Consider the following 9,778-nt stretch of genomic DNA (forward strand, 5'->3'; position numbering starts at 1 on the left):
ATTTTATTCCCTCCATTCCCTCAGCAAGTACAGGAAAACATTTCCAAAAGTATTGGAATCAAATAAACCGAATGGAGCTCAATGTAAACAAATGTAAAGTGATAACTTTTCACAGAAATAAATGCCCCATAATACACCAATATTTTATCAATAATATCTCACTAGGCAGAGAATATTCAATTAAAGATCTAGGACCGATCTAGGAATAACCTACAATCAACAACTTTCTTACATTGAGCACTATTCTAAGATCACCAAAAAGGCTTTCAAACTCTTGATTTTATAAATCGATCATCTAAAGAATTCGAAGATCCTAAAACATATATTACCTTATTTTTTTTCCTTTGTTCGCCCAATTTTAGAATATGCTTCTTCTGTGTGGTCTCCAAATTACAAGAAATATTCATCTCAAATAGAATCGGGACACAGAAAAAAAGTAAGTAGAGAGAACTACCGTAACTGCTAAGGTCTTGTCGTCCCGAAAGCGAAGAGATAAGGAAGACAGAATAGGAGACAGCCAGCCGTTCCGAGAACGGACATAATCCGTTCAGGATAAAATCCGCCCCGGGCGAGAATCGAACCAGCGGCCTAGCGCTTAGAAGGCAATTTAGTATCTACCTACCAACCTTATGCTGGATTTCACCAACCTTCTTTCCAGCCTCAAACAGCCCGTTAGTTTAACAGCCCTGTAAAGCCAATACAAATTAAATGGAACTTAACTGGCTGTTAGCTTAACAGGAGTTCCAAGGACTGAATAAATATTGGTGAAATCCAACATGTGTTGTTTAGAATATGCTTCTTCTGTGTGGTCTCCAAATTACAAGAAATATTCATCTCAAATAGAATCGGTTCAACACCGCTTCCTCAGGAACCTATCTTTTAAACAAAACAAACCAATGTCATACAAAGATCATGATTACACCGAAATCCTTGAAGAAATAAAATACCTACACTTGAACACAGAAGAAACATAAACGACATCATTCAATTATACAAGGTGCTGAATAATTTAATAGATCTACCCGAATTTCTTGTTGTAGTGGTTAGCACGGTGGACTCTGGATCTGGAGGTTGGTGGTTTAAGTCCAAGTCAGGTCATGAAATTTAGTGTGGTGTTGGTGCATTAGGCGGGGAACGACATTCATGACAAGCATTTATGCTCAACACATTAAAATTTCTTTTTTATCTAGATATTCTGCATTAATCTGGGATTAATCATCATCATTCAATTATACAAGGTGCTGAATAATTTAATAGATCTACCCGAATTTCTAGAAGATTTGTCTTTCAGAACAAACTGCAAACACACTAGAAATCAAACCTTTATATCTTTAAAATCCTGTAAAAAAAACTATTCATTTTACAAACCTTTCAACAGAATAGTACGTCTCTATAATGAAGCTACTAAAATGATCCTTCAATCGATCCTTTTTGTAATAACCTAATAAGTCTCAAAAACAAACTATATTCTATGAAACATATAGAAATTATTTAAATGTTTATACTATTCTACTACTATTTACCAATATTGTTATCGTACATTTTAAGAAATTATATAATTTTAAAGTTATGAAATAGGTAACTACAAAACTTATTACCTTTATATGATACAATGGATACACGTTCCGGTTTTGATCTTATCCTCGGGGTCCACGGGGATGGACGAAACTCGAGTCGGATAAGATCAAAACCGGAACGTGTATCCATTGTATCATATAAAGGTAATTACCAATTTTTTTATCGTACATTTTAAGAAATTATATAATTTTACCTACCATGTATCTTATAGGTAATATTGTAATCATAATATTGTAAAAAAAAAGAAAATATACATGGGTTTTACCCGTTGATTTGTTAATCAATCAATCAATCAATTAATTGATTGTGACGTTTAACTTGTTTCAGAATATCACCGAGGTGCAAGGTAACGAGACTGTCACCTACCACAGTGATCATATCAATGCTAACCCTGACTTCTACATGTACCAGACTGTATATGCTTCTACCATAGGTATCATTATACTTACCAGTCTACTACGGAGCTTTATATTCACCAAGGTAATAACCCTGACTTCTACATGTATCAGACTGTATATGCTTCTACCATAGGTATCATTATACTTACCAGTCTACTACGCAGCTTTATATTCACCAAGGTAATAACCCTGATTTCTACATGTATCAGACTGTATATGCTTCTACCATAGGTATCATTATACTTACCAGATACTATTTACCAATATTGTTATCGTACATTTTAAGAAATTAAAGTTCAAAAACAATAAGTATTGGGCAAAATAGGAAACCACGAACTATCGTAAGTGGCACTTACGATAGTTCGTACTGAATGTTAATCCAATATGGGGCGAAATAGGAAACATTTCGCATATATTATTATTATTATTTTTAATTGATTTATTTCGAGATCTAGAAGTCGGAAGTCGTAGAAGAGAAAGGAAAATTTCGTTGTTCCTCATTTTTCCTGCCTTTTTACTTTGAAACCCCACTCAAGTAAGCGCAACTCATGGTCTATTTACGGTTTTAACTTTTTTTTCGACGAGTGATCCCAATGGACAAAACGTCAAATCAAAGTAATCAAATGGTGTTTCACGCCCTCAACAAACAACCAGTAGTGTGCCACTACTGCAAGAAGAGGTATTTCGCATATATTATTATTATTTTTAATTGATTTATTTCGGGATCTAGAAGTCGGAAGTCGTAGAAGAGAAAGGAAAATTTCGTTGTTCCTCATTTTTCCTGCCTTTTTACTTTGAAACCCCACTCAAGTAAGCGCAACTCATGGTCTATTTACGGTTTTAACTTTTTTTTCGACGAGGAATATGCCGGTGACAGTTGAAAAATAAAAATTGAATTTCCCACATTTTACACTTATTTTTTCGGAAAGTTTTGACCTCAATTTGGATTTTTCACAATCTTTTTAATAGAAATCGACCTTTTACTCATAAATTTTACCAAAATGCAACTGCTCCATTAATTACGAATTTTTGACGATTTTTTAAGCAAACAGGACGATTTTTTTTGAGACCTGTTGGCAACACTGTTTGAATGTTTTTCTTTTTCACTTGTTGCTCGTTGCTCGGAAAATTTGGAAATTCGTAATTTTCGTTTTCTGGATTCTGGCTGCACACACTACTCGGACGATTTTTTTTCAGGACGATTTTTTTTTTTCGAGACCTGTTGGCAACACTGTTTGAATGTTTTTCTTTTTCACTTGTTGCTCGTTGACTCGTTGCTCGTAATTTTCGTTTTCGTTTTCGTTTTCTGGCTGTACCTACCTACCTTTACTTGCTATTTCTTTGATTCTCTCTCTGATTTAAGATTTAAGGTGTTTTCAGTCTGCAGTCTGTATTCTTAAAATCTTGATTCTTCTGTAGGTACCATCAAATAAATACCTACCTAGTGAGTGACCTAGTGTTTCAATATTCACTTTCATTTCCTTACCAAAATTATTGTTTCCTTTCATTTTGTAGGTATCAGTAGATATCCCTTCTTTAATACATAATTACTTACTTTCTTCTCTTAAGTTGCAATCTTTGCCTTTGCATTCAATACATAGATATTATTATTTTTCATTGACTTTCCCTCTTTGCTCTTTGTCTTAGTTTCTTATCAAAATGTACATGCTCTTGGGTGACAGCCAATTTGTTAGAATGAATAATAATTTCCCTTTCCCCAGTGATACAATTTGCCTTGCAGTCAGTGGTGCCACAGTGGTTGAAACAGAAACTAATCCTTGGATAAAGGGCATACTGCAGCAGTATTTGGCTGACAATGAAAATTTGGATAGGAGTCAAGTAACAGTTTTTCTAATGGGTGGTACAAATGATTTTCTCCGGGGTATTGATCAAAAAGAGTTTCAAATTGGGTTTAAAAATTTGCTGCGTTTTGTCCGCAAAAAATTTACAAAGGTGATTGTGTGCCCACCTCCCCCTATTCCAAGACTTGGTATTGATGGTGTCAAGTCCCTTAAAGAGTGCAATCACTGGTTTTACAGCCTGGTTCCCGCGGTAAATACTGTGGATTCGTTTAATTCCTACATGAACCCGTCAGGCGAAAGTCCAAATATGTCTCTTTTTGAAGAGACATTCTACGATGGACGCCCGGACAAGATTCACCTGAATGAAATGGGTCTATTTGTATTAAAGCATATGCTTCTCACCAAGGACCAGGAAATTCGGTAAAATGTTAATATGAAATTGATGATAATCAGTGAATTTGGTTTGTGTTTGCTAATTGCTAAATCCTGGCATTGCACATTTTATCATTCATAGGTCATTTGATCCTTCCTCATGGACTGGTCACCAAATTCTTCTTTGGTCACAATATTAAAGTGACCTAGAGCGTTTGCCCATGTTCAATCAGGTTCCCAAGGAACAGTTGAGAACTTTTTCAATCAGGTTCCCAATGAACAGTTAAGAGCTTTTTCAATCAGGTTTCCAAGTAACAGTTAAGAGCTTTTTCAATCAGGTTTCCAAGTAACAGTTGAGAGCTTTTTCAATTAGGTTCCCACAAAATAGCTAAGAGCTTTTTCCATTAGGAGGTTCCCAAGAAACAGTTATGAACTTTTTAGGTTTTTTTTCGTTATTTTTTGTTAAGGTTATGAATAATGGTCATCTATTTTTTGTACTGCAGTCACTGTTTTTTTTTTTTTTTTTTTTTTTTTTTTTTTTTTTTTTTTATTTTGCAACTTGGAGAATGCCACACGAGCATACCTGCCTCGGTGGTGTAGTGGTCAATGCGCTCGTTTGGTAAACAGGAGGGCGTGGGTTCAATCCCAGCCGAAGTATGGGCTTTTATCATCAATATAATTTGAGAATTTGACCACAATAAAATTATAGTAGGTAGTAGCCTATTGTTGGAGTAAAGGGACTTTTCAGTCCTATGCGAGCAGTATAAATAAGCTCTATCATTATTATCTTTCAACAACAATATCTCTTCCCTTTCTATCTTTCTTACTCCTGAATTCCCCACCTCTCCCATCCCACAAAGCATACTGTCACCGTCAAAACCGCCAAAACTTGCTGTCCTTTCTCCTCCTTCTCCTCCTCAACCACCACTTCGTCATATACCTCTTCCTTCCCGTTCATGCCCTTCTTAAAGATAACTTTGTCCTCTTCCTTCTCCTCCCTCTCCAACCATTTTGAGGAAAAACTTGAGAAAGTTTATCAGCAATTTCCCCTCCTCTCTCTCCTCCCTGTTTCTCCCTTACCTCTATTTCTCCTCCCTAAAGTCCCCCCTCCCCTTCACAATTTCTCCCTCGGTCTGAATGTTATTTTGAAGAGTGAATGAATGTCAGGCACCTGTGAGTATGTGCTTTTATTCGAGCGAAAAAAAAGTTGAAGAGAAAAAAACAGAATCACGAACTAACAATTTACATTTTTATCCGATTTGCCTCTCGCAGAACTTGAACGGAATAAATAAAAAATAAACGAAGAGGAGGAGGAGGAGAAAGAGGAGGTGAAGGAGGAGAAGGAGAAGAAAGAGGAGGTGAAGGAGGCGGAGGTGGAGAGGAGAGGGAGGAATATTTTGCGTACGATTGTTTTAAATTATTTCGTTTTAAAGGAGAATATCAAGGTGGAAAGGTTCAGGAGATGTTTTTTTTTTTTTTTTTTTTTTTTTTTTTTTTTTTGGGGGGTTACAGATTTTAAAGATTGAAAGGTTTTTGTAAACTCAGAGCAAGAATAAAGCGCGATTTTTTCTTTCCGCACGTCTGGATTTGACTTGTCTCGAAAAGATGATGTGCCAGAAACACCAGAAACTTGATGCTTGGCCTCTTTTCGAGAGTCATCAAGCGAACAATAAAATGATGGGTAGAAGAGCTCACAAAATGAAAAAGAATCCTATTGCTATATTACCAGTAAGGCCTTATAAAAATAGGTTGTACAATATACATGAATCTATGTAGGTAGGTAGGTATGTATTTTATTTTACTCCGTATTTTGAAATTCTTGTAGGTTAGCCTTGCAGTTAGCTTGGAGGGTAACGCCTGCCTTGTAAGCGCTAGGTCGCGGACTCGATTCCCACCCGGGGCGGATTTTATCCTAAACAGATAACATTTGTTCTCGGAACGGCTGGCTTTCTCCTATCCTGTCTTCCTTCTTCGCTTTCGGGACGATAAGACCTCAGCAGTTACAGTTCCCTCTGTCAAACCTCTTCTCTGAAGCAGAAAGCCACTCAAAACTAAATAGGTTCATGATCATGACATGTTATAAATACAAAACCTACAGAACAATTACATTAATATAAACATACTTCCAATGTATACGTACAAATTTCAGAGAGCTGATGACGAAGCACAGCGCTTCAGGAGGAATATAAGTCAGCAAGGCAGCACTTATTTATTTGCAAACTCCAGCTACAGTGGATGTTACCACAATAAGGACCTCATCTCAAGCCCTGTACAGAATCTACAAGTCTAGGACCTGGCTTCCAACTTGATTTTTCGATCAGCAAGACAGTTGGTTCTTGATAATATATTGTATAATTACTTAATTACTGTAGTTCTGTGTGTTGAATAGTCCCTAACAACTGTTGGACTTTCTTCAAAGCTTCAGCCATTCCTCGAAGTCCACTTTCTTCTGCCTAGTATAAGCAGTTAATGATTATTTATAGGTTTATAGGTCCGTACTCAATTATCCTCACAAAGTTCAATGCAACCCAAATCCTACCATACAGTCGGCAGCCTTCGCATAGCCAAATCCCACCATAGAGCCAAAAAAACCTTCATCTTAGCCTGAAAATGAGCCCCGGAGCCCATAAGACAGTTCTTTTTCAAAGCTTCCTTCGACGTCAAAAGAGAGGGACCACCAAGATATGTGTGTGAGAGTGTGGTGAAAAAAACAACACAAACATTATAAGCAGTTAATGATTATTTATAGGTTTATAGGTCTGTACTCAATTATCCTCACAAAGTTCAATGCAACCCAAATCCTACCATACAGTCGGCAGCCTTCGCATAGCCAAATCCCGCCATAGAGCCAAAAAGACCTTCATCTTAGCCTGAAAATGAGCCCCAGAGCCCATAAGAGGGTTCTTTTTCAAAGCTTCCTTCGACGTCAAAAGAGAGGGACCACCAAGATATGTGTGTGAGAGTGTGGTGAAAAAAACAACACAAACAGGAGCTGGTGACGAAGCACAGCGCTTCAGGAGGAATGTAAGTCAGCACTTATTTATTTGCAAACTCCAGCTACAGTGGATGTTACCACAATAAGGACCTCATCTCAAGCCCTGTACAGAATACAGAATATACAAGTCTAGGACATGGCTTCCAACTTGATTTTTCCATCAGCAAGACAGTTGGTTCTTGATAATAGGTATACTGTATAATTACTTTAGTTCTGTGTGTTGAATAGTCCCTAACAACTGATGGACTTTCTTCAAAGCTTCAGCCATTCCTCGAAGTCCACTTTCTTCTGCCTAGTATGAGCAGTTAATGATTATTTATAGGTTTATAGGTCCGTACTCAATTATCCTCACAAAGTTCAATGCAACCCAAATCCTACCATACAGTCGGCAGCCTTCGCATAGCCAAATCCCACCATAGAGCCAAAAAAACCTTCATCTTAGCCTGAAAATGAGCCCCGGAGCCCATAAGACAGTTCTTTTTCAAAGCTTCCTTCGACGTCAAAAGAGAGGGACCACCAAGATATGTGTGTGAGAGTGTGGTGAAAAAAACAACACAAACATTTTGCATGTGATTAACATAATTTTAAAAAAAGCGAACTTTTAGCGACGACATCAGATGAAAGTTACAAGTATTTTATATAAACAAGACGAGAGGGGGGAGAAACTTTAAAAAGGGGGACGATGAGAGGATGAAGGGGAGATAAGGAGAAATAAGACAGGAAGAAATGTGCTGCGTCAGTGGTGGAGGGAGGGATTGTGAAGAGGGAACAGTATCTCCCAAATTCTTCACTGAGAAGAATATTTCTATGATATAATTAAAACAAAACATTGTCAGACCTACCTGCTTGTCCAAAAAGCTACCTATGGTCCATAGGTCTGTCCTAACAAACCCAACAAAACTCCTTGAAAATATAGTTATAGTTTATAGTAGGTAAATGTGTAATGAACTAACTAAAGGATGAAGGACAGAAACTAGCTCAAATTTACTAGCACAATAAGCAACCCTATAAGAAGAAAGAACTAGGCATCGCAAAGATGCTCCTCGAAGAGCCCCTCTCCCAACAAAAAAATCTCCAAAAATTTTCGGGACGATAAGGCTATAGCATCCGGAACATGGAGGCTCTTAGAAATAGGGTTCCTGAAATCTCGGAAATTATTCCGCCACTATTCAATGCTATGTCTAACTGATGATTACTAACAAGTATGAAACAAACATTGATCACTTCAATTAGAATACTTATTTATAAATAATAATAAAATGTAGTTAATTTAGCCAAAAGTTAATTTAGCTTAAGTTAATTTAGCTAAAAAGTATAAATGGGAAGTATTGTGTCTCTTCTCGCCCATCTGATGAGAGGCATACTACAGAATGGGCATGCCACGACACAGGCCACATGCATCTAATGTAGCAGTTGTTTCAGTGCTACGAAATAAAAACGGCGGTGGAACACTCATCCTTTTTTTTTCTAATGTACTTAATATACACTTGATCCTCGAATATCTTGAATTAGCAATAGCATATTCTGTTTTACATAACTTATTATGCCATAAATTTAATTAAATAATGGTGGTAACAAATATAATTGTATATGTAGTAGTCTCATACAAAAAACAGTCAACCACTAGTCTATATAAATAGGTAAAATTGCAGATTTCTCTGTAGCTGTAAAATCATGAAGTTTTTAGTTATTCTTAATGTGATTACAATAAAAGTTTATGTATACATACCTACCAATAATTTATGAAAAACTAAAAACAAACTATCTGTAAATTTGTGCTCCGAATCAGTGCAATAAGTGTAAGTACCTACATAATATTTGTAAGCAGATGTTGTGTAAATTAATCAATGTTGGTGCCTATCTTAGCAGTAGGTACCTATACCAGCTTTGTCCATACCTACCTGAAACCAGACATTTAAGATGGGTATTTCTAGTGATCCATAACTAATCAACAGCTGAAGTTTAGTAGATAAGTTTCAAAACTCATAATATTATTATCTAATCTAATCAAAGAAGTTGCAGAGAAACGCTAAAAAAAAAAAAAAAAAAAAAAATACTGTCAGATACACATATAACTTAAGGTTGATAAACACATACACTAAATAGTGATTATTACCAAATATGTACCACTTTTAATGGAAATGGATAGGGATCGAATTTTATGCATGTAAAATTGTACTTAAATATACCAATTTCATGCAAATGTACAAAAAATGCATTTTGTAATTTAAACTTCAATTGGCAACTAAAAAAATATAAAAGAAAGTAAAAAAGAGGAGAAGGAGAAGAATGAGGGAGAGGAGGAGGAGGAGAAAGAGGAGGAGGAGGAGGTGGGGAGGAGAGGGAGGAATATTTTGCGTACGATTGTTTTAAATTATTTCGTTTTAAAGGAGAATATCAAGGTGGGAAGGTTCAGGAGATGTTTTTTTTTTTTTTTTTTTTGGGGGGTTACAGTTTTTAAGTCTAGGACATGGCTTCCAACTTGATTTTTCGATCAGCAAGACAGTTGGTTCTTGATAATATACTGTATAATTACTTAATTACTGTAGTTCTGTGTGTTGAATAGTCCCTAACAACTGTTGGACTTTCTTCAAAGCTTCAGCCATTCCTCGAAGTCCACTTTCTTCTGCCTA

At 36.3% G+C, this 9,778-nt stretch overlaps 1 long non-coding RNA gene across 1 annotated transcript; it reads left to right on the plus strand.

Moving 5' to 3' along the window:
- The first annotated feature begins 819 nt into the window (after positions 1-819).
- On the plus strand, positions 820-1,351 carry LOC113472066. Its single transcript, XR_003394533.1, has 2 exons — positions 820-997; positions 1,239-1,351. It is a non-coding gene; the product is annotated as an uncharacterized LOC113472066 (long non-coding RNA).
- Positions 1,352-9,778: the final 8,427 nt, after the last annotated feature.

This window comes from Diaphorina citri, unplaced genomic scaffold, assembly GCF_000475195.1.
Source record: "Diaphorina citri unplaced genomic scaffold, Diaci psyllid genome assembly version 1.1 scaffold3784, whole genome shotgun sequence".
Lineage (NCBI taxonomy): Eukaryota > Metazoa > Arthropoda > Insecta > Hemiptera > Psyllidae > Diaphorina > Diaphorina citri.